Here is a 25,461-nt window from a genome sequence, read left to right as displayed (position 1 = left end):
AGTTTTTTTCACAGTGATCTATATCATTTTTCTGCTCTAGGTCACACAGCTATCAATGGGAGAGACAGGATTTGCCTTCTGGTCCATATGGCTCTAAAGCCAGTGTTCTTTGTGCTGCACCACCTGTCTTTCCACCCAGACACATACCGTGAGACTTAATGTTGGTGGCCGCTATTCATTAGGCCGATGACTCCCCCAAAATGATTATCAACTTGAGAAGAGGTTGGTAATGTGATCAGTGACATCATATCTTTTTTTTTTTTTTTAATATATGGGCAGGCGCCGGGAATCGAATCAAGTGTTCTTGCCTACCGAGCCACCGTGGCCCGCCCGCCATCATATCTTTAAATGACATCCCCTAATAAGGTAGAGAAAATTGTGATGGGTATATTTCCGGCCTGTGTTCAAGTAGCAAGTTTAGGCTGAAGTAAAAGTCAACAATGGAAACTTAACCTTCGGAAAGAACCTACTCATTTAGCCCCTGAAAGTCATCAGAAACTTTGCCAACATTTTCCTGCTAGTCAAGTCTCCAAATGGAAAGAAGGGTATAAATCTAATGAGGAAGATGCAGTTGGAAAAGAATGTTTGCAGGAAAATAGGTTTTTGTTTTGTTCTTCTCCACAATGACTATAAGTGCAAAGCCATACTTTTTAGAGGAAAAGTTTCTCTCCACATACCCAGAAAAGCTGAAAGCAGTGTTGCAAGCAGACATTTCCATATTGATTTTCATAGCGGCATTATTCACAATGGCCAAAAGGTGGAAACAATCCAAGAGTTCATCAACAGATGAGCGGATAAACAAAATGTGGTATATACATATGATGGAATGTTACGCAGCAGTAAGACTAAATGAGGTTGTGATGCATATGACAACATGAATGAAACTTGAGGATATAATGCTAAGCAAAACAAGCCAGACACAAAAGGATAGATACTGTATGATTTCACTAATATGAATCCCCTGGAAAATGTAAACACAGAGTCTTGAAATGTAGAATACAGGGGGCCTAGAGATAGTCATCAGCTAGAGAAGGGGGGACAATTACTTAATATGTACAGACTAGCTAGCAAGATTGAATTTAAGAGTATAGGAATGGATAGAGGTGATGGTGGTTCATTAGCGGGTTCATAAGTAATAGTGCCATATTGAAGGTGAATGTGATTTAAAGGGTTGTTTAGAGCCACGTATCTCACAAATAGCACTACAACAATAAATAAGTTCTTGCACGAGCTACTTCAAAGATATGACACTTGTACAAAGAGTTAATAACAGAGGGGTATATGACAAAAGCTACTTATTGCGCGCTATGGTCTATATTTAACAGGAATACATAGGTACTAGGAATACGTCACTCGTACCACAACAATACTAGGTATAAATAATTGGGGAGGGACAAGAGTCAAGGGGTGTTTTGGATTTTCTCTTTGTGTGGGTGTGTCTATCTGTTATTTTTCTCTTTGGAGCAATGCAAATAGTCTAAAATTGAGAGTGATGATTGTATAACCATGTGAGGATACTGTGAAACATTGATTGCTATTTTGGATGGAATATATGCTATATGAATATACATCAACAAAATCTGCAGATTCAAAATAAATAAACAGAAAGATTCAAGTGCTGGAGAAAATATGGAGAGAGGCATATACGTTAAAAAAAATAATTTCTCACCACACCACAGGAAACGAATGTATACAACTGAGAGCCCTGACACATTGGTAAAAGAATAGGCCAGGACAGCCAGGAGGGATCGAAAAGGGAAAGCTTGAGAGGTAGGGGGGAACCAGAAGAGTGCGGTATCTTGGAAGCCAAGGGAAATGAGAATTTTGAAAAGGAAGGAATGGATAGTGTTGCCAAGTGCTTCTGGGCCATCTTACAAATTCCCAAGCTCAGGAGAGTTGGCCTCATCCTCTGGAGCTCAAATACCATCCCCAGACAAGAGAGCCGGATGAGGACAAGTGCCTCCACCTCAGCCTTCTTTCTCAAGTTCTAACCTCAACCACAAAGGCCAGAAATGGAAAGAGAGAGATAGAGAAATGCCAAAGCAGGATTACACCAGCAAAAAAAAAAAATAAAGAAGGGAAACATCCTGTGTAGGAAAAATGGGAAGGAGCCTGGAGAGGCTGTGGGATCTATCAAACTAGATGCAGGTCAGACTCTTGGGCTGGAGAAAGGAAGGAAGGAAGATTGGTGGAAGAAAATTAAATTACTTTGCAGTTCTAAGAAAGTTTGACAAGGTTGTTGGGGAGTCCTCAGATCAAGGTCACCATCAGAAGCGTCCTCTGTCTTCCAGGCATGGGCCTGCCATAGTATCCCTGCCTCACTCCCTCACTGGCTGGGAGAAGCCTGTGGACAGCTTGGTCTTGGTACTCCACAGCCGGGGACATGGGTCAATTAGGCAGAGGGACGTGCATCTTCACAGCCATCCCAGCATGTGTCACTAGCAGTTAGAAGCACTGGCTTTGGGTCAGCCAGACATGACTTCAAATGTCACCTCTACCTCCAATTGGCAGTGGAATCCCTGGGCAAATTATTTACTCTCTCCTAACCTCAGTTTTCCTATTTAAAAAAAAAAGCTATTCTGACATCTTTCCTATAGAGTTATTTTGAGAATTGAATGAAGTAATATTTGAAAAAGCTTAACGTAGTGCCTGGTGAACATAATAGATCCTTGATAAATGCTTGTCAAGTGAATGAAAGTGTAATGGAATGAAGAAACCTGTGCAGAAGAAAGATTTGGGTAATTTATCCTGCAGCAAAAAGCAGGGGATTTTCTAGAAGAAGTAGAAATAAGGATATGAGGGATGCAGAAGTCTGGTCCTGGCATTGCTGCTGCTGGCTGAGAAATTTTAGCAAGTCTCATAGTTATTAGAGGGGAAAGAAACCCATTTCACTAGGTTTGAGAAATAAAGAGACAATTTACCAGGAAAAACTAAGTAAACTTCAAAGGGTTACACAAATGGAAAGGCACCTGCCTGTTGTTCTCAAGGGCTTCAGTATAGTTTCAGATCTCATCTCCCTGGATTTGGCATCTTCCTAACCCAAGCCAACCTACAATTCTGATTGCTAGAACCAAGTATATGCTTCTAATCTCCCTCTTCTGTTCGTACTATTCTGTGCTTCTCCAACAAAATTTATACTCAGAAAAGCACATAATTTATACTCAAATATTGACACCTTAATGCGTCCCCTCCCAGGACTATAATATTTGCATTTAAAAAAGGTGCCACCAGATGCTTATCAAGTTTAACAAAGAGATTAGCTATCCATGTGCAATACTTAAGTATCAGGGACAGTAAGATTCTAGGCAAGTTCTGACCAGGCTTTGAGGAAGAGCTGACTTGTTCCCCAGAGATAAATTGGCAGGTCGAAAGCCTAGAGAGCAGAGAAGGAAATAGGACTGGGGAAAAATTGGTAAAGCAAAAAGGAGAAGAAAGGATGAGAGGAGGAAAAGGCGGTCGTGGTGGTGGGAGCATTGGGGAGAAGAGAGAAAAGAAACAGATGGCTACACTTCCAGGGGCTGGAGGTGAGATGTGGTCTTCCGGGAGACTGCAGAGCCTACAGGTCAAACATAATGACTCTCACAGGGCCGAGTTCAAATCCTAGCTCTGCCTTACTAGCTCTGTGACTTTGGACAAGGTGTCTTAGCCCTCTGAGCTTTAGTTTCCCCATCTGCAAAATAGAGATAGCAATCGTCCCTGTCTCAAGGAGGTTTTTTTGAGGACATAATGAGATAATGTCTGAATAGTGTTTGGCACATAATGACCATTTAATAAATCAATATTATTAGGCCCCTTTACCACTTCTCCCTCCCTCCAAAAAGGGATGTTCCATTTCTGCCCACTCATGCCTGAATTTCCTTTATGAGAAGACATCTCTTTAATTCCCCCAAGTAAGAGCAGATTTTAAATGCAAATAGCCTCAGAAAAATAGCCTCAGGGACTGACCTCAATGTTGTGACTGCACAAATGCACACGTCCTCCCACTGAAGCTTCCAGTCCCTGGCTGAGGCCCTGCCTCAGTATCTCTATTTTAAAGACCAAAACTCCTGATGCTCAAAGAACTTAGACTCATGGCCCAAGGCTAATAATTGAGGGGTGGGGGCTTTCCAAAGAACAAGTCTGGATTCCAGAGAAGCATGAAAGTGGACCCTGGGGGTGGGGGTAGGGGAACCAGGGCATGGGGGGAGCTCCAGGAGGAGTGGGAACAGCCCAATCAAGATGGCGTACGTGGAAGTGTCCCGCTAGGACAGGGCAAACCCTCGGGAATGGCCTGGAGCACTCTGGCTGCTGACAGAGAAGGAAATGTCTGTGGCCATCCCACCACATCACTTGGAGTCTGTGGTCCATTCACCCAGCCACGTGCCAAAATCAGGAGCACCACGTGGGACTAAGACAACTGCTGGAAATCAGTCAAGCTTGACAGAGAGAGCAAATATGGGACTAAATACAGCCCTAAAACAGAAGGAGCTTCTGCAACCTACCACAGCCTTCAGGGAGGCAAAAGTTAAGTGGGGGCCAGGCCAGGGTCACAGGACACAGCTGGCCCCTCTCCTGAAATGCCACAGGGGTTCCCCAGTGATCCTGGGGGGAAGAGAAAAATCCCTGAACGGGCCCCATACATCCCTCCCCCATTGTAGGGCAATCATTTGTTCCAATTTAAGCCCATTTCCCACCATAATTATAATAGCACCCCCTTTCACTTTCAAAAGTGTTCCAGTTTAGGCAATAAATTATGTTGTCACCCCACCTATTATATGTTCTTCCAGGACTGTCTACCTCTTCTTTGGAGCATTATTACAGTTACATTTTTATATGTATTTTCTGTACAGACTTAATGAATGCTTTGTTCTTCGGTAGATTTTAAACTCCATCGACAAAGGAATTACACCTTTTATTATAATTAAACTTTTTATTTTGAGATAATTTGAGAGTGACATGCAATTGTAAGAACTAATACAAAGAGATTCTGTGTACCCTTAACCCAGTTTCCATCACTGGTAACACGCTACAAAATTTTATAGTACAATATCCCACTCAATATACTGACATTGATACAGAAGAGTTACAGAACATTTCCATTTCCATAAGAATCCCTCATGTAGCCTTTTTATAGCTAGTCCAACAGACTAGCTGCTTCCCCCCTGCCCCCACTCCCTTTTTAATCCCTAAACTGTTCTCCATAATTTTATTTCATTTTTTTCACTTCAAAATGTTATATAAATAGAATCCTACAGTGCATAGCCATCTGGGATTGGTTTTTTCACTTACCATAATTCTTTGGAGATTCATTCAGGTTGTTGCATATATCAGTAGTTCATTCTTACTTATTTCTGAGTCGTAATCCATGGTATAGTTATATCACAGTTTGCATAACCTGTGGAAAGACATCTGAGTTGTTTCCAGTTTGAGGCTATTATGAATAAAACTTCCATAAAATTCACATACATGTATTTCTGTGAATATAAGTTTTCATTTCTCTGGGGAAAATGCCCAGGAGGGCAACTGCTGGGTCATGTGGTAGTTGCATGTTTAATTTTATAAGAAACTGCCAAACTTTTCCAAGTGGCTGTACCATTTCAAATTCCGACTAACAATGTATGAGTTATCAGTTTCTCTGCATTTTTGCCACTATTTTTCATTTTAGCCAGGTATATAATGATATCTCATTGTGGTCTTACTTTGCATTCCCCTAATGGCTAATGATTTTGAACCTCTTTTCATGTCCTTATTGGCCATTCACATATCCTTCTCACTGAAATGTCTCTTCATGTTTTATGTCCATTTTCTAATTGTTTTTTTTTTTACTACTGAGTTTTGAGAGTGTTTTCTATATTCTAGATACTAATTCCTGTTGCATATGTGGTTTGCAAATATTTTCTTCTACTCTGTAGCTTGTCTTTTTATCTTCTTAACGGGTCTTTCCTAGAGCACAAGTTTTTCATTGTGTGAAGTCTGAGTTATCAATTTTCCTTTTATGACCCATGTCTTGATGTCAACTAAGAATTCTTTAGCCCTAGATCCTGAAATTTTCTCCTATGATATTTTCCAAAAGTTTTATGGTTTTATGTTTTTCATTTAAGTCCATGATCTATTGACTTAACTTTTGCATGATGTATGAGGCTTAGAAGTTTTTTGTTTTTTTTTTTTTTCATTTTGGCTATATAGCTCCAATTGCTTCAGTGCTATTTATTGAAAAGGCTACCTCTCCTCCACTGAGTTGTTTTGGCTCCTTTTTCAAAAATCAGTTGTACGTGTTTGTATATATGTATGGGTTTATTTTGAGTAATGGAGTACTCTTCTATTCCATTGATCTATGTGTCTATCCCTCTTCCAGTAATGCCCAGACTTCATTACTATACCTATACACTAAGTCTTAAAATTAGGAAAACTGAGGGCAGTGTGATGATGGCTCAGTGGCAGAATTCTTGCCTGCCATGCCAGAGACCTGGAAACGATTCCTGGTGCCTGCCCATGTTTAAAAAAAAAAACTAGGTAGACTTGTTCCCTCGTAATTCCTCTTTGAAAAATTGTTTTAGATATTTTAGTTCTTTTGCCTTTCCATATAAAATTTTTAAATAACCCTTTCTACACCTATAAAAAATTCTTGCCGAGATTTTGATAGTAATTGTGTTAAACCCATGTATCAATCTGGGGAAACTTGACTTCTTTACTAGGTTGAGCTTTCCAATCCATTCACACTATGTCTCTCCATTTATTCACATCTTCTTTGATTTCTTTCATCACCATTTAAGATTTTTCAGCATATAAGTCCAATACATGTTTTGCTAGATTTACACCAAAGTCTTTCCATTTTTGAATGATTATAAATGGTATACACTATTTTTAAATTTGGCGCCCATGTGATCACTACTAGTATATACAGGTACAACTGGCTTTTGTATGTTTACCTTGTAGCCTGCGAGCTTGCTGAACTCACTTATTCCAGGAATTTTTTTGTAGATTTGTTCGAAATTTGTATTTAAAAATTCATGCCATATGCAAATATAGGTATTTTTATTTCTTCCTTTCCACTCTGTATGCCTTTTTATTAACTTTTCTTGCCTAACTGCACTGAGCGAGAACTTCTAGCACTATGTTGAAAAAAGTAGTGAGAACAGACAACCTTGTTTTGTTCCTAATCTAAAGGGGAAAGAATTCTGTCTTTCACCACTAAGATTAATGTTAGCTCTAGGTTTTTTGTAGACGCCCTATCAAATTGAGAAAGTTGTCCTCTGTTCCTATTTTTCTGATTATTATTATAAACAGGTAAGGTTAAATTTCATCAAATGTTTTTTCCTCATTGATTGACACAATCCAGTGATTGCTCTTCTTTAGCCTATTAATATGGATTGATTTGGCAGGGGGGGGGGTATGCTTATGGTGGAGGTCACTTTTTTTTAGCATGGGCAGGCACCAGGAATCGAACCTGGGTCTGTGGCATGGCAGGCGAGAACTCTGCCTGCTGAGCCACCGTGGCCCACCCTCATTCTTTTTTTAATATGTATTGATTTTAAACCAGTCTTGTATCCCTGAAATAAACCCCACTTGGTTGGGTCATATAATTCTTGCTAAATTCTGTTTGCTAGTATTTGTTAAGAATTCTTGCATATTTATGAGTCATAGTGGTCTGTACTTTTACGTTTTTGTACTGCATGTCTGGCTTTGTTATCAGGGTAATTTTCTAGAAGAGATTGTATAGAATTGGTTCTAATTCTTGTTTAAATGTTTGACAGAATTCTCTAGTGGAACACTCTGGTCCTGGAGGTTTCTTTGTGAGGAGTTCATAAATTTACAAATTCAATTTCTTTAATAGTTTTAGGACAATTCAAGTTGTCTACTTCATATAGGGTGAGTTTTGATGGTCAGTATTTTACAAAGAATTGGCTCATTTTGTCTAAGTTGTTAGACTTGTGCAAGTCGAGTTATTCACAGTATTCCCTTATGATCCTTTTGATGTCTACAGAATCTGTAGTGATATCCCCCATTCCTGATATTGGTAATTGGTGTCTTCTCTGTGTTTATTCTTTGTTTGTCTTGCTAGAGGTTTGTCAACTTTATTGATCTTTTCAAAGAACAAACTCTGTTTCATTGATTTTCTCTACTGCTTTTATGTTCGTTGGTTTTCAATATCATTGACTTCTTTTCTTCTTTTTAGCATTTCCATCCTTCTACTTGCTTTGGCTTTAATTTGCTCTTTTTATTCTATGGTCTTGAGGTGGAAGCTCAGATTATTGATTTGAGATTTTCCATCTTTTCTAATGAATGTATTATAAGTTGCCCTCTCAGCACTTCTTTAGCTGTGTCCCACAAAATTTGATACGTTATATTTTCATTTTCCTTTAGTTTAATGTAGTTTTAAGTTTCCCTCAAAACTTCTTATTTGATCTGTTTGGATTATCTTTAATTTCTAAGTGTTTAGAGGTTTCCTACTATCCTTCATTATTGATTTCTAGTTTTATTCCATTGAAATAGGAGTACACAATTATTTCAATTCTTTGAAATTTATTGAGGATTTTTATGGCCCAGGATGTGGTCTATTTTTGTATATTTTCTTTTGGTACTTGAAAAAACAATATATTTAGGAAGTTTGGGGCCCTTATTTCTCCAAGTATTTTTTCATCCCTGCTTTTTCTCCTTTCTTTCTAAGGACTCTGAGGACATGAACATTGGATGTTTCTTAAGAGTGCTTTGAATCCCTGAGACACTGTTATTTTTGTTTCCAGCCTGTTTTCTTTCATTTGGGGGGTAAGTTCCATTTTACTGTCTTCTACTTTAGTGATTCTTTCTTCTGTCCTGTCTGCTCTGCTGCTGAGTCCATTGTTGAGATTTTTTACTTCACTTATTGTGTTTTTCAGTTCTAAAATGTCCATTTAGTTATTTTTATATGTTCTATTTTTTTGCTTAGACTTTATATTTCTTCAGTGTTTCAAGCTGTTTCAGTTTGATAAAACTGCCAGAATGTAATATAACAGAAATGGGTTGACTTTTTCAAAAGGGATTTATTAGGTTACAAATTTACAGTTCCAAGGTCATGAGAACGTCTAAACTAAGATATCAAGAGGAGCACACCTTCTCTGAGGAAAGGCTGTTGGCATCTGGGGTTCCTCTGTCACATGGGAAGGCACATGGCGACATCTGCTGGCCCTTCTCTCCTGGTTCTTGTTTCAGTGGCTGTCTTCAAAATGTCTCTGGGTATTTCTTCCTCTCTTGGCTTCTCTGAGCTCTCTCCACAATATCCCTGCCTTTTATCCTCTTATACAGGGCTCCAGCAAGGAGATTAAGACCCATCCTGCATCCGGTGGGTCACATCTCCATGGAAACAACCTAAGCAAAGGTCCCACCCACAATAGATCTGCACCTACAGTGATAGATTAAAAGAACACAGGCTTTCTGGGGTACATAACAGCTGCAAAACAGCACGCAAACGTATTTATAATTTCTCATTGAAACATGTTTATGATGCTTGCTTTTAAATCTTTGTGAGAGATAATTCTAACATTTCTGTCATCTTGATGTTGATATCTGTTGATTGCCTTTTTCATTTGGCTTGAAGTCTTCCTGGTTCTTGGGATGACAAGTGTATTTTTTATTAAAACATGGACTTTTTTATTATTATGTCATAAGACTCCGGATCTCATGCAAATCTGTTTCATTTGGCTTCCTCTGACACCACTCTGGCAGGGGAAAGAGAGACAATGCCTTGTTACTGCCAGGTGGGGTGGGGGGACGAAGAAGTACAGGTTCTCTACTCTGCCTCCATTGTTACCAAGGTGAGGAGCGCCTTGTCACTGCTGGGAGGAAGTGGGTGTTTCCTACCCTCACCAAGCCTCCACTGGTATCTCCCCGACTGGGGGGGTTGGCGTGGCTCACTAGTGCTCCCCTGCGGCTTCCACTAACACCACAGCATGGGGGCTTGCTTTGTTACCACTGGGCAGTATGCGAGTCCTGACTCGCCACTAGACCTTTGACATCATGCCAGCAGGGAGGGGGCAGGCGGCCTCATCAGTGCTGGGTGGCAGTGGAAGGCCAAGGTCCCCACATGGTTTCCACTGACCCCACAGATAGCAGGGGGAGCCTCACTACCACCTGGCACAGATGAAAGTCTTATCTTTCTACCTGGCTTTCTCCAACACCACCTTCGTGGGAGGTTGGGGAACCTTGTTACAGCCTCCAGAAGGTGGAAGTCTAGGCTACCCACTCCGCCTTTAGAAGTAGGGGTGGGGGTAAGGCCACAGTTTTTTTCAGTGGTGTTTAGCTGGAGCACAGTGATTATTGTCTGAAATGTCTGTCTTGCCAGGCTGCCCCTTTCCTGATCTTTTGGATAGTGCAAGCAGGCTCTTTATTGCCCTTTGATATTTCCAAGTTGTGGCTTCTTCAGGTCCAAGGGAATATATATATATTTCATATATATTTCATATATATATATATATATATATATATATATATATATGGCAGCATGAAAACCTAAGGAACTTATCACCATGGCTCTCAAGGTCTCTAGCTAGTGTGACTTCTCTCTGCCTTTCAGAGACTTCTTATGTTTGTTTTACATATAATCTCCAGGAGTTTTTTGTTGGGCTTAGCAGGAGCAATAAGGAAAAGTATATCTACTCCATCTTCTCGCAAGATACCTTTACTAATTTTTGTTCACCATTATATCCCCAATATTCCCTGGCACAGATATAGTAGGCCCATATAAATAGTTGTATACTGAATTAATGGAGACAACTAAATCCAAATTCTCTCAGGATCTAAGTAAGCCCCTCCCACATGTTAGCTTTCCTGTGTGTCTACACTCTCCTAGGCTATAAAAGAGCATCTTTAAGAAGGTAACCTTTCATTTTCTGTAGTAGGTATGTCTTTGAATAGTGTGTATCTGTAAAATGTAGATTATCACAGAGCTAACCTTATAGGCTATTGTAAAGATTAAATAAGGAATCCACATAAAGCACTTAGAAACATCTCTGTCAAACAGTAAGCTCTCAAGAAATGCTATTGTGCAAAAACTGATTTTTTTTTGTCGGTTCAATTCTATTTCTTACTGATTTGTCTTATCATTTCAGAAGTGATGTCACTTCATTTCTGATTCATTTTCAGCCTGAGAGTGGTTCCAATGCTTAGTTTCTCAGCCTCCACCCCAGCCTTTGTGACAAGCCATCGGTCATCTGCAAATGGACTGTCAGTGTGGCCAAGGATATTTAGAATTCATAGAATTCTGGTGTACCTGCTCTTGTCTAGCACTTACATCACCCTCAATTGTTCCATTTTAAAATATCAGATCTTGGTTTTTAAAATTCTGCATATTTGGAGTTGAGCATAGTTAGCTCTTAATATTTGCATGCTGCCCTTTACAAAGGTTTTCCACTGGAAAACCACTGGTAGGTGGCCCAGGTTTAATAATACTCATTTTTTTTCTGCTGCTAACCATCATCATAATAATAACAACAAGCTGCTCCTTATGTAACATTTATTTTATCGCTGTCTGTTTTGTTCTCAGCTTTACTAGCATTTTCTCAATTAATCCTCAGAAAACAACTGGATATAGGCACTCTTACTGTCTTTGTTACTCAAATGAGAAAATTAAGGTTTAGAGAATTGAGTAACTTGCCTAAGGTTATAGAGCTACTAAGCATTGGAGCCAAGATTCCAAGCCAGGGGATACTCCTGCCTGGGGCCTGGGGGTCTACTCTAGCCACGGCATCCCCCCCACAAATCAGTGATGTTTCCCCAGAGGCTCCTCTTTTTAAATCCTGAGCAAATCTGGTGCATGGAAATAAAAAAAATCAAACAGGCTAACAAGAGGAAGCCTGAGTTCCACTTAACTCATCCAGTAAAAATTATTTCCACTCAATTGCTCTACAGCTGGGGAAGGGCATCTACGAAGCAGACACATGGCCTGGCCTAGTGGCTGCCTCCTGCACCTGCTTTTGTCTAGAGGAAGCTAATCACATGGAAAGTTCTCATCTAAATCTCTGGATTTCTTATTCCCATCAATGCTAGAAACACATGCACATGAGTGTCTGGTTCCAACAGGGCTTTACTAGAGAAGGACATGACCTTCTCAGTCCAGGCGCTGCCTCTGCATGACATCACTCAATCCATTTTGAGGCTCTCAGTCGCAGTTTTTCCAACCAGCCAGGACAGGGCCCTCTGCACTTGGAACAGCGGTGCCCGGGGTGGTCTCTGGACCCTGGACGCCCATGCCCTTCTGCCACCACACAAAGAAACAAACCAGGAACAGGAGGCAGGAAATATGTGCTTGGCCAAAGTCTTCTTTTTCCTCTTTATGAAAGCAAGGAAAAGATAAATTACACCTCTTGTTAGTAACCTAATTATTTAAATTAAAATTTAGGGGGTTAGGAGAGCCAATTTTGAATGTCAGGTTCCCATTGAAGTATGTTAAGCCTGGGAGAACAGAAATACAGCCCTGTAAATAACTAGCATATTATAACTGGAGCCCTGTGTGATGTTGTAGTCACTTAGAGTTGGAATAGCAATTAAATGATAACCAGGATTCCATTCTCTGCTCTCCCTTGCTGCTGCTCTCATTTCACACCTGGTAACAATTATATGCATGAGGCCACGGTGGCTTCTCCCCTTCCCATGCAAGAAATAGTCACCCTCTGAGATCCTTCTCAAATTCTTCTTTGAACCTGTTCCTGAAGACTCTGTCCCATAAAAATCCTCTCACCCTAATCAGTCACTGTGCTTGTCTTCTGCACCATGCATTTTCTCTTAATTGGACTGATTTCAGCTTTGTACCATGGTCTGTCATATTCAGCCCTCTAATTGTGTCGGATCTCCCTAATAAGATTATAAGCTCTTGTGAGGCCCCAGGCATGCCATATAAAAGCACAGACAGTTAGAGCTGGAGGGATCTCAGAGCCTTTATTGTAGATAAGAAAAAAGGTCACAGAGCTTGTCAGAGACCAAACCAAGACTGGAGCTCAAGAATACTAACTCTTATTTCAATGTGAGCTCCAGCCCTGCTCCATTTCAGTGAGAGGCTTTGAATTAGTTCCATCTAGTATCACCTTGGTCATGTATGAGAGAGGGGGCTGTGTGTGGGGGGGTATCTTTCCCTTATAGCCCCATCATGCCCTTAAGTGTCCCAGTCCGAAGCTCTATTCCAGGGGGTTTGTGCTACTTGAATGGGGTGGGAAGAGGGGGTGGGAAGAGGGGGTGGGAAGAGGGACTATCCATAGAAGGCAGTTGTATCAGCTAGGGTTCTCTAGATAAACAGAATCAGCAGAAGAGATCTGCAAATATAAAATTAATAAAAGTGTCTCTCATAACCATGGGGATGTAGAATCCAAGGTCAGCAGGATAGGTCACAAGCTGGCAGTTCCAATGAAGGTCCTCAATGAACTCTCAGGAGAGGCTGGCTGGACGAAGCAGGAAGAGTCATCCTGAAGCAGGATTCTTCTGAATCCTCCTTAGAGGCCTTCCAGCGATTAGATTAAGCATCACTCATTGCTGAAGACACTTTCCTAAGGGGAGTGCAGCCAACATGGTCATGATTTAAGTCCACGAAATGTCCTCACAGCAACAGACAGGCCAGCGCTTGCCCAACCAGACCACCAGGCATCACCACCTGGTCAAGTTGACACAGGAACTTGACCATCACAGCAGTTTAGATGGAGGGTTGAGGAGAGATTCCTGTCCAGACTAGCGTAGTCCTTCCTGACATATGACAAGCCTGCTGTTGTTATTTGGGGTAGGGAAGATCTACTCTTTGAAGCCAATGATAGCCCCAGGTGGGGCTGGTTCTCCCTCCCATGAGCTCTCTGATCTGGCAAAGGGAAGGGTTTGCCCTGAAGAAGGCTTGAGTTTCTCCAGCTCATGCTTCCCCATGATCCATCCCCTTCTCCTCTCCTACACTAGGTGTCATCGCTTAGGTTTCCCAGAAGCAGACCCTGAGTGGTTTTTAAAGATAGTGATCACACAAACACTATAAAGGAGTTGCGGAAACAGGGGAGGGAAGGGAAAGAAGTCTAGTAAGGGTGCAACTACAGAAAAATTTCCATGGAGAATGGCTCAAGCTTGAAATCCTGCAGGGAAGCCCTGGAATGTGTCACCCCTTAGTGTGTCATAACTCAGGGGAAGCAAGCTGGGCCTTCTAACCAACAAAGCCCTCTGGGTGTTGGTTAAGCATCAACTCAGGCCTTTCTATTCTTCCATGGTTGGGCAGAGTTAGCACCAGTTGTCCGAAACACCAGGCCTTCAAAAAGGAGCCACAGCTGCTGACTAAGGAACAGCTAAAGAACACCAAAGGAGCACAGGGAGGGCTTAAAATGATGAAAAGGAATCCCAGGAGATCTGGGCAAAGCACCGACATTGTCAGCCTCACTAGGACATTTTTATCTAGTCAACAAGCAGCTTATAAGCTTAACAGACAAGTATTTATAGGCTTTGTTTTCTAGTTCCATAAGTGGGCAACTCATGTCTAGTTATCTGGACCAAAGGAGGTGAGGAGCAGGATGGGTCCCCACGAGAGAAAGGCCCCCAGGGCACATATAAAGGGGTTTGGTGGGTTAGGGAGGAAGGCATGCTGTTTAATACTGAGAAACATTCTCTGGCCATAGATAGCATGTCTGGTGAGGTGGGAGCTCCTGGGAAGGCTGCTGACAGCCTGCCAGAAACTGTACAAGGTGAGATTTACCTCACTGCTTCTGGAGGTGCTGGAGGACACTGCTTAAGAACAAGCATTGATTTCAAAACCCAGTCCAACAACTAGACCAACCAGCTGTACATATCTGGACAAAGATCTCAAGCTTTCTGAACCTCAGTTTCACCATCTGTAAAAAATAGATCATGATAAGACTTTTTCCATCAATTTCTTGTGCAGAATAAATAGTGTGTGTCTGTGTGTGATTTAAGCAAAGGCATTCTATACAGTAAGTGCTTAAAGCAGATTATATTTTCCAAACAAGGCCACAACAATAGCCCCCATCCCCATGCCTTTGAGACTCTTACCATTCCCTTATAAAGATGGTGGAGTCCCTTATAAAGATGGTGAACTGAATTTTCCCTCCTTCTGAATCTGTGTGGGCCTCTTGGATACTTGTAACCAGTAGAAGTCAGTGAGAGTGACATAATATCTGAAGTTAGAGCAAAAAAGTTGGTAGGGCTTCTACCCAGTTCACTGGACTCCTGGCTGGAGCAGCCATGCTGTGGGTAAGCCCTAAGCAGCTCACCTGGAGAGGACCTGACTCTACCTGAAGAGTCTACTGGTCACTGCCTGACAGCAGTCCACACCACAACTGTTCAGCCAAGCCCTTCCCAAATTCCTGATATACAGAAAGAGTTGGCAATAATACAATGATCGTTGTTGATTTAAGCCACTGCATGGGAATTTGTTACATGCAATAGGTAACTGAAACAGTGCTTTATGATTGCTAGCTACCAACACTGTTATTCACCACAGGACTAGGATGTCATCCACAGCCTTGCATCTTCTGAAATGTGATTTCATTTTATTCTACCGAGAGTGAATCTCAGGGATGGACTCTCACTAATCAAGGTCATAAGGGACTGACACACAGCCCCGAATGCCAATTTACTACCATAATATAACCGCCAAGGAGGCTAAACATTCCATCCTCAGACCAGATTATTACTCACATGTAATAGGAAATTTACTTTGGAAACCAAACAATGATCAGGTTTTCTAGCTAATATAAAATGAGAATAAGGGAAATTGGTTGTCCAACTCAAGTGATTTGATGATCTCAGGTTAAGGGAGCACATTGCGTTCATTGCCCCAGAAAAGATAAACCTGCTGCCAGGACCCGACAACCCAGAGCTCAGGCCAGCACGTTATCTCCTTTAAATGCACTTGGATGGACACAAATAGATTTGCCACTCTGATTTTCTTCCTTCCACTTTCAATATAGACCAATTTCCCTGCTGATTAGTGTAATAATTCTTTAGTAATATTTTCAGCAGATATTACACCCTTTTAAAAATAAAATGTGTAAATTTAAGAAGTACTAATTAAGCAAAATGTAAAACATCTCACTGCTGTAGGACTTCTCAGAACCTTGAATATGCTAATTCCTGATGTGAACCATCAAGAGGAAGATTTAATAGGACAGTGAATTCCCCCATACACACATTCCTCCCCCTCCCCCCTGATTACAGTCTGATAAGTGCTGCTTTAAAAATAACTTTACGCAAGTCTCACTCTGACCCAGCAATCATTCTGACTTTATATATGAGTTTTTTGGCCTATTAAGTTGATTTTGTAGTTTAACTCTCAGAAGATTCACCCAATTTTCCCATTCCTTTTAGCCCTCTCCAAGGCTATTGCTTCATTGCCCTGGATATTGCATATAAATAAATACAGGCATTGTCTTGTATATTGCCCTGAAGTAACCTAGAGAAGGTGCTGTGATAGAGACAAGAAATGTGGAGGTTCCTACTGGAAATACTAGAGACAAATACTAGAGAAGAGGATACATTCAAAATGGGTTTTGATGACAGAAGAGGAGTTTACAGGAGTTCGACAGCAGAGTTGAAGAAGATACACCTCAGCTGAAGGAACACGGTGAACAGAGGCCTGAAAAGGAACAGGAAACAATATTCAGGAAGCTGGGTGGCACATAGGATGGTGGAGGAATGGAGCCTGCAATGCATGTCACATTAAAGAGACTGGGATTTAAAATGAAGGGACCAGAGAGAGAGTGGGGGTGGGATGAAAAGGCTCAGGAGCAGGGCCTTATTGCTGAAGAACTCTGATGGTAATGTATGGGATGGCTGGGAAAAGTGAAATAAGGGAGGTCAGTTAGGAAGTTACTGCACTGTCCCACAGGAACATCACCTGAAACCCAGGATTATGTGGTCCCTTCATAATCTCTTTTATACTTTTCCATGCAACAGGATACAGACTATTAGAACATTTGCTCTTTAAAAAAAAAAATACTGAGTTCTGCGCTTGAAGTTTTCTGAAAAGTCATCCCCACATCACTTCAACCATGGAACGTCACCCAATGATAAAACAAAGAGAAATCATATACTTTAGCGATAGCACATAAACAAAGCATATAAACCCAGCCCTGCAGATAAGAGAATAGGATTCACCCAGCTCTCAATATGGGGACACGTGAGCATATGTGCAACTCTTCTCTCTTTCCACCTCTCCCCCGTTGAGAGTTGACATCTAATGGTGTGAATCATATCTCTGAATCAATATCCACTCTGAATCCTCTGCTTCTTCACTGAAGGAAAATTCAGTCTGTCATCCTCTGGACATTCCTTCTAGTATTCAAAAGTCCTAGGGGTCTTGTACATGCTAAATGTTCAGAAGGAAATCCCCTTGTCTTCAGTTTTTACTTGTCAAAAAACAGGGTGATCTTGATCATTTGAATGACCTCCCCTGACAGCAATAGAGGGCATAGCACCTGATCTACCAGGCACCCTCATGCCACCTCACAGAAGCCCTGAAGTGGGGGGAAGGGGGGGGAAGGCGGAACTTTTCCCCTCACGGCACCCATAAAAGCAAGTCTTCTCTCAGGCTCTGGGAATCTCAGCTCTGGTTCCCCTCCAAACTCAAGCCCAGGAGTCAGAAGCTAAATACCTAGGGCGCCCAGCAGGTGATAGAAACAAGTGATCCCTGCCAGCTGGAAGAGAAAAATAAAGCAACTGACACTAAGTCTGGATCAGGAAACGAGAAGGAGTGGTGGGGACTGTGGTTAACTGGGAGTATGTGCCTTCTAAAGGAGGGAGCAGCAAAACTGGCAGGGCCAAAATGGCCCCAGTATTGACTGAGCACTCCATTTTCTGGGAGAAGTCAAAACCTGCTTTTAAGTAGAATCTCTCAATTTTTTGAACTTTAGCAACAAACTTAAACTCTGTACCAACTAGTACAGACCAAACCATACACATCTCTTCATTGCTTTCAACCCTGGGCCACTTACGTGAGACACCCCTCGTCTAACACTGCCCTCTCAGAGGGCTGGACTTTCAAAGACAAAAGAAGGTTCCTGAGGTAAAAGAATGCAAAGGGTTGGCTATATTCTATGCTCTTGGAATGGATTCTTGGAAGCTATGGGGTAGGGTATAATTACAACATAAAGCACAAATTGATGTTCCAATAAAGCATCCTACCATAACTGTTTTCATGGAGCAGCAGTAGCTCTGGTAAAGTGCCTGGGGTGGCCATTGTGCCCAAGGGCTTCCTGGAGAAGGCCAAATTATGGGCTGGGCTGACGGTCAATTTAGGACACACTAGGTTGACTCTGTCAGTTGTTAAAATATCTAAATGCAGGAGTCCCTCCCCATCTAAACTCTTGCTATCCAACATTGTGCTGGTTTGAAAGGATTTTTTTTTTCAGAAAAGCCATGTTTTAATCCTAATCAATCTTGTGGGAGCAACTACTTCTTTTAATTCTTATTCAATAATGTTGGTCGGAAACTTGATTAGATTATCTCCACGGAAAGATTCACCTACTTGTTCATTCACCTTTCATTAGAGGAAGATGTGACTCCACCTGTTCCAGGTGGGTCTTGATTACTTTACTGGAGTCCTTTAAAAGAGGAGACATTTTGGAGAAAGTTTTGAAAATGGCGGGAGAGCCACAGAGCAGAGTCAAGAAAATGACACGCCCATGCAACTAGAGACCTTTGGAGATGAAGAAGGATTATGCCCCTGGGAGAGCTTCATGAAACAAGAATCCTGGAAAGAAAGCTAGCAGATGTCATCACATTCACCATGTGCCTTTCCAGTTGAGAGAGAAACCCTGAACTTCACTGGCCTTTCTTGAGTGAAGATAACCTCTTGTTGGACATTTTTATAGACTTGCTTTAATTGGGACAGTTTCCACAGCCTTAGATCTGCAAACTAGCAATTTATTAAATTCCCCTTTTAAAAAGCTGTTCCGTTTCTGGTGTATTACATTCTGGCAGCTAGCAAACAAGACCAAACAATTAGAGGCCAAAAAGATGCAAACAATTCAGTTCTTCCTCGTTATCTGAACTCACTATCAATCCAACACAGGAACTGAACAGATACTTGCATTTCTGTTTGGGGGGTAAATAGCCCTGCCCTGAGCACTCCCAAGTTGCCCCCCACCACTCCAGCTGCCGTGGCCTTTCCCCCAGGACCTCTCAGACCTTTACATGAGCCAGGAACCAAGAGAGTAAGCCCTGGCCCTGAAGGCACCTCTAGGACCCTGGGGGCTCCAGGGCTAAGGCCAAGGTCTGCTCTGACCTGGGTGCCTGTGCTGTACCTGATAGCAGGGAATATGCAAAGCAGGGCCACAAAACAGAAAATGTCACAGGCCTAGGGGACAGCAGGAGATGGCAAGGAGGTGATCTAGGTCTACATAAGGGGAACAAAGGCAAGGGCTGGCATATTTGAGTGACCAGACCTGGGGGTCTCATGGAGGCTTGTGGTACTTGCCAATACCTTTTTTTTTTTTTTAGCATGGGCAAGCACTAGGAATCGAACCTGGGTATCCAGCCTGGCAGGCAAGAATTCTGCCACTGAGCTACTGTTGCCCACCCACCAATACCTTTTTATAACGATTAACCTGAAAAACATTCATATACACCAAAGCCTGATAGCTCCCCTGATGCCACTTCAAAGGAAGCCCATCTAATCTATCCTACATTTTACCATAACTTTTGTATTAGTTAGGGTTCTCTAGAGAAACAGAATCAACAGGGAACACTCGCAAATATAAAATTTATAAAAGTGTCTCATGTAACTGCAGGAATCCAGAGTCCAAAATCCGCAGGGTAGACTGTGAAGCCGACGACTCCAATGGAGGGTCTGGACCAACTCCACAGGAGAGGCTCACCAGCCAAAGCAGGAATAGTGCCTGTCTCTTCTGATTCCTCCTTAAAAGGCTTCCAGTGATTAGATTAAGCATCACTCATTGCAGAAGACACTCCCCTTTGGCTGATTACAAGTGAAATCAGCTGTGGATGCAGCTGATGTGATCATGATCTAATTCTATGAAATGTCCTCATTGCAACAGACAGGCCAGCACTTGCCCAGCCAGACAAACAGGTACCACCACCTGGTCAAGCTGACACATGAACCTGACCATGACAACTCTTCTCTTGGAAAATCAAGAACTCAACCCTGAATCTCAGTAAAAATATATATCTATATATTCATGTATATATATAAAAGAGAGAGATGTTATCCTAAGCCCTGGGTTCTCTACTGATCTTAATTTCTTGCTGCCTATGCTCCTGCGTGATGCTAACCAACGTTACATATGGCAGCAGCCCAACCCAGACTTTCCCTGAAGTCAAAGTTCAAATGGAAAATGATTTCACCATCATGTTTAGGGCTGACCAATGGATTAAGTAGCCAGTTGCTATTATGAGCCCACAACCTCCCACTACACAAAGCTGTTAAATGAAACCAAAGCCACTGCTGGAGGCATCAAGGTCCGGACCACAGATAGGTGTGTAACAGCTTAGACACTGCCAAGGTTGAAGCACAGAGAGATCTCCAGCTCCAACTTGAAGTGCAGGAGCCCTCCCCTACCACCGCAGCCTCATTTTCTTATGCTTCCGGGAAAGAAGGCTATTCCCATGCAGGGTGAGTGGGAAGGGAGAAATCTCACCTTAGGTGAGGAGCTGATCCAAAATGATGGAAGGGCCAGTAGAGTGGTCTGCCCTTGACTTTGCGGAGAAGGACTCCCGGTGGTCCTTTTGATCTGATGCCATACTTCATATTTTTTGCAAGGCAATTCTTCACTCTCTAGGGAGCTTTGCTTAAGAAGTAGGTAGCAGGGTCCATGTGCTCAAGGAACCCATGGCAATACACTCTTCTCCTTCCCTCCTTACATTTCCATCCTGAAAGGGAATCTCCAAGCTCCAAACTGCTTCTCCAAGATTCTCTCTACACCAGTGAATCACCTCTCTCTGTCTTGTTTCCTTCTTCTGCGAAATCCCTGCTTCCTCCTATTCTTTCCTATAGGTCCTGGTGTCTAGCAAACCCATAGCCAAAATCAATAAAAGCACATCTCCCTTCCCTTAAAAACAGAAAGACTTCACATTCTCCTACTGCAGCAAAGAAAAGGAATCAGAATAAAGCTGTTTACTTTCCACATAAAAGTGTACAGACACTTCATATCTTGCCACAAGTAGCATTTCACTCATTTGTCTCCAGGCTGAGATTCATTCATTTTCTGGCTGTGAAAACCACACTTCCCAGGCTTCCTTGCCAAATGCCTTCTGGTTTAGCCAGTGAGGGGCAAAAGTGGGATATTGGAGGGCAGAAGAGAGAGAGTGGTCAGGGTATTTCTCCCCAACTCTCTTTACTTTGATCAGTTCCTCCTCTGTGATCCAGCTTCCCAACAGGCAGTCTGGGTTGCTGCTCTAATGCCTGTTAGATGGCCTCAGGGCTTGGAATCAGGACACACCATATCCTCCCTTTACTCCCTACACCTTGGGGATGGCAGAGGCTTTCTGCTTTTACTAATCTCTGAGTTGCCTCACAGTCCTCTGTTTGAATCTTGAGCTCTCCTAATACCTTTATAATTAATTCCTCACATGGAATTCCTTCTATTGAGCTATCTAGCATGTGCTTTGTTTTTCTTACTGGATATGGTTGTCTCAATTAGGTCACCTGATCAGCACAGCACTAGCCCCTGGACTCCTGTCCTTGGTTATACTTGAGGGGACTAAAGCCAAGTCACAGATTTGGGCAGCAATGTCATAACCAGGGTGAGGTCACTGAGACCCCACCTCTCTACAAAGACCACCACAAGCTAAGACCTTAGCTTTTTAAATATATAACTTTTATCTAATATATGTGTGTGTATATGTGTGTGTGTGTGTGTGTGTGTGTGTGTGTGTGTATCTAGCATATAGTAGTCCTGTTATAATAAAAATTATTTTAAAGTGAGAAATCTCCTTTTGTTTAAATGTCACAGAATTAGGAATGTTCCATTTGATCCTAGGAAAACCCTAACATGAAAAATGAGTATGTGGAGGTCACATACTAAGAACCAATTCAAATCCCTCACCAATCATGAATATACAAGTTGGAAAAAGACCTTAATCCTGAGATATTCTTCAATTTGGAAATTACAAATACTTTTTCTCAGACCATTTTTGTTGTTTCTCTTTCTTATATACTGTATGGCTGGTAAATAAAAAAGAAAGAAAGAAATAAAGAAACTATGAGTTCCTTCAACAAATATTTATTGAAAAACTTTTTCCACTGATAGGTGTTATTTTTGCTGACCTAGATTTTTTCCTAGTTCTCCTGATAACAACTGGACTTTCCCTGGAGGAAGTGCCATTCTCCACGCCCCCACCACCACCATCCCCACTATCCCCACAATCCCCACCACGTGTTTTGTGTGGAGCTGCCTATAACCCAAGCACCAAGAGTAACCACGTGACCTAGGTCAGGCCAATCAGAACATCAGGTCCTTATAGCCATGGTGACTGGCTCAGAAATAGGCACATGACCTAATCCTAACCAATCAGGTCAACCACAGCTAACCCTGGGATTTTTTCCTTGAGCAACCAAGAAAAGACTAATCTTATCTTTCCCAGGACTTGAAGCAGTGAGGGTATAAATCTAGAGATCCAGTCGTAGAGAAACTGCCTTGCAGAAATGCACAGTAGATGGACGGAGAGAGAGAATCCAGTTGTAATGACATAATTTGAATCTCTGTATCTAGTGATGTCTGACATTTGTGTGCTATGGAATCATTCCGTTTTATATTTCTTTAAAAATTGTTTCTTGGCTTAAGCGAGTTTGAGTTAGGTTTCTGTCCCATGGAACCAAAAGAGTTCTAACTTATAAACCTGTAACAAGTAGTGCATTACGAGGCACTGTGGAGGATTTCAAGAGAAGGGAGCTCTTGAGTAGTTTAAAGAGGAAAGAAATAGATCCATTGTTTGAAGCAGATGGCATAATAAGAGCAAGAGAAAGAAAGGAAGCACAACTATGCTGGGGTTTTTTGTTCGTTTTGTTTTGTTTTGTTTTAACTATGCTGTTTTGATTTGCTAAAGCTGCCAGAATGCAATATACCAGAAATAGGTTGGCTTTTTTCAAAGGGAATTTATTAGTTTACAAAGTTACAGTTCTAAAGCCATGAAAATGTCCAAATTAAGGCATCAAGAGAAAGATACCTTCTCTGAGAAAGGCTTTTGGCATCTAGCGTTCCACTGACACCTGAGAAAGCACATGGCAAGGTCTGCTGGTCCTTCTCTCTTGGATTCTGGTTTCAATAGCTTTCTCTCTCAGCTCCTGTGGGTCTTGCTTGTTCTTCTCTGGGTGTTTCTCTCTGAGTTCTCTGGGCTTTTACTGTCTTTTATCCTTTTCAAAAAGGAGTCCAGTAAAAGTGTTAAGATCCACCTTGAATGGGATGGTCATTTCTCAATTGAAATAGCCTAGCCAAAAGGTCCCACCCACAATAAGCCTGCTCCCACAAAAAGTGGATGAAAAGAACATGATCTTTTCTGGGGTACATAACAGATTCAAACCACCACACATGCCACTTCTATTTTATCTCTATCTTTTCAGAGGGAATAATATTCATATGGAGAGGACAGAACAAATGTTTCTTTCCTGGGTTCAGAAATCTGAGATAAGTAAGTATATAGAAGAAGGTACATCACTGCTTTGAATCCAAATCACCTGTCCCAGATAAATCACCTGTAAGTGTACTGAAAGGTCTTAGAGATGATAAGGAAAAGCCAGTGGAAGTGCTATTTGAGGAATCGTTGGGAACTGGAAAATAATTTGGATTTTTAAAAATCAATTTTTTTACTTAACTCTCCAATGAATTGTATTTGGTTTTGGACTATTAAACAGTTGATTTACACACATATTTTAAAAAGGCAGTAGCATGAGTTGAAAAGAACAGGTTATACCAAACACATCCCAATCTCCTTTCTCTAACAGAATTACAAGATAGGAATAAAAGAGAATGTAACGGACATAACGCATCTAATGGTAAAATGGCTGGCAGCCTTTTCTCTTTGTTTTTGAAAATTCTTATGTTCAAATGGAGAAACAAGCCACATGTTAGTAGGCCTAAGATGATTAATTGATCTGAGTCAAAGAGTGTTTGATCAGTGGAGTAGTGATCAATGGATATTGGTCTCCAGGGAATGCTATGAAGCACTATCCTACTAAAAACCATGTATCAGTGATTTTGATACCTATCAATTTTTAAATTACAGAAACATGGAAGAGATTGGGAGATGAAATTAGGTCTTAAAAGATCATAACAGGATAAAATAATTTCCCTTAAAAAGCACAAGATGACCTTTAACATAAAGGTAAAGTCCTACATTTAGTTTTAAAAACACTACATCAGAAGTTTTAAAAACACTACATCAGAACAGGCTGGGATAAACCTGGGTTAGCTGCATTTCACTGCAAAAGGATGTAGGTATTTCATATGATTGCAAAGTACAAAATAATGCCATCATTAAGGACTAAAATATAAAAGGATATTCACTGACATGGGGAAAATGCCAGTAATATTTTGTAAAGTGGCTCAGCACCGGATTACAGAATAGAATGCAAGTATTAATAGAATAAAGACTGGAAAAGTAGAAGTAGTTAACATTCAGTGGGGAGGACACATATGATCTTTTTGTCCTTTCTGTACTGGTCCATATTTTTATGCATTTGATGCAACTAATTTTAACAGTCAAGTGGCATTTTAGCTCAATATGGATCAAAAGTATAACATAGCCGATAAAAATGAAAAGACAATGGAGGAACTTCAAGTGCATACTGTTAAGTGAAAGAAACTAGTTTGAAAAGATTATAACTATATGATTCTAACTATATGGCATTTGGAAAAGGTAAAACTAGATACAGTGAAAATATCTGAATACTGGTGGATGCCAGGGGGTAGAAAAGGAGAGATTTAATAGATGAAGCAAAGGGGCTTTTTTGTGTTGAAACTATTCTATATAATATTGTAATGGTACATAAACGACATTAGGCATTTGTCAAAGCTTATAGAACCGTACAACCCAGAGAGTGGACCCTAATATAAACTATGGATTTTAGTTAAAAATAGCGTATCAATTTTGGTTCATCAGTTGTAACAAATGTACCACAGTAATGCAAGACGTTCATAAAAGAGGAGATGGGGGTTAGGGTTAATCTGGGAACTCTGTACCGTCTGTTTAATTTTTCTGTAAACCTAAAACTTCTCTTAAACATAAGGTATATGAATTTTTTAAAAAAAGCCATTTTAGGCTGCTTATATAGGATTATATTTTCCAGAAAAGGGATGTTGATCCGTCCACAGTGCTCTGTACTGGAACAATCCTATCTGGAATAATGGACCAGTCCTAGATGCCGTGCTTTAAAAGGGGCATTGACAATTTAGAGCGTGTTTGGAGTTGAAAAGGATGTGAGTGGTCTGAAGGTTAAAGGAATTGGTAAGTAGGTCCTGTAAATAAACATTTAATGGAGACATATTTCTTTGTTCAAATATATTTAAGGTTTTCATATGG

Source organism: Tamandua tetradactyla, chromosome 13 (genome assembly GCF_023851605.1).
Source record: "Tamandua tetradactyla isolate mTamTet1 chromosome 13, mTamTet1.pri, whole genome shotgun sequence".
Lineage (NCBI taxonomy): Eukaryota > Metazoa > Chordata > Mammalia > Pilosa > Myrmecophagidae > Tamandua > Tamandua tetradactyla.
This window is presented reverse-complemented; position numbering follows the sequence as displayed.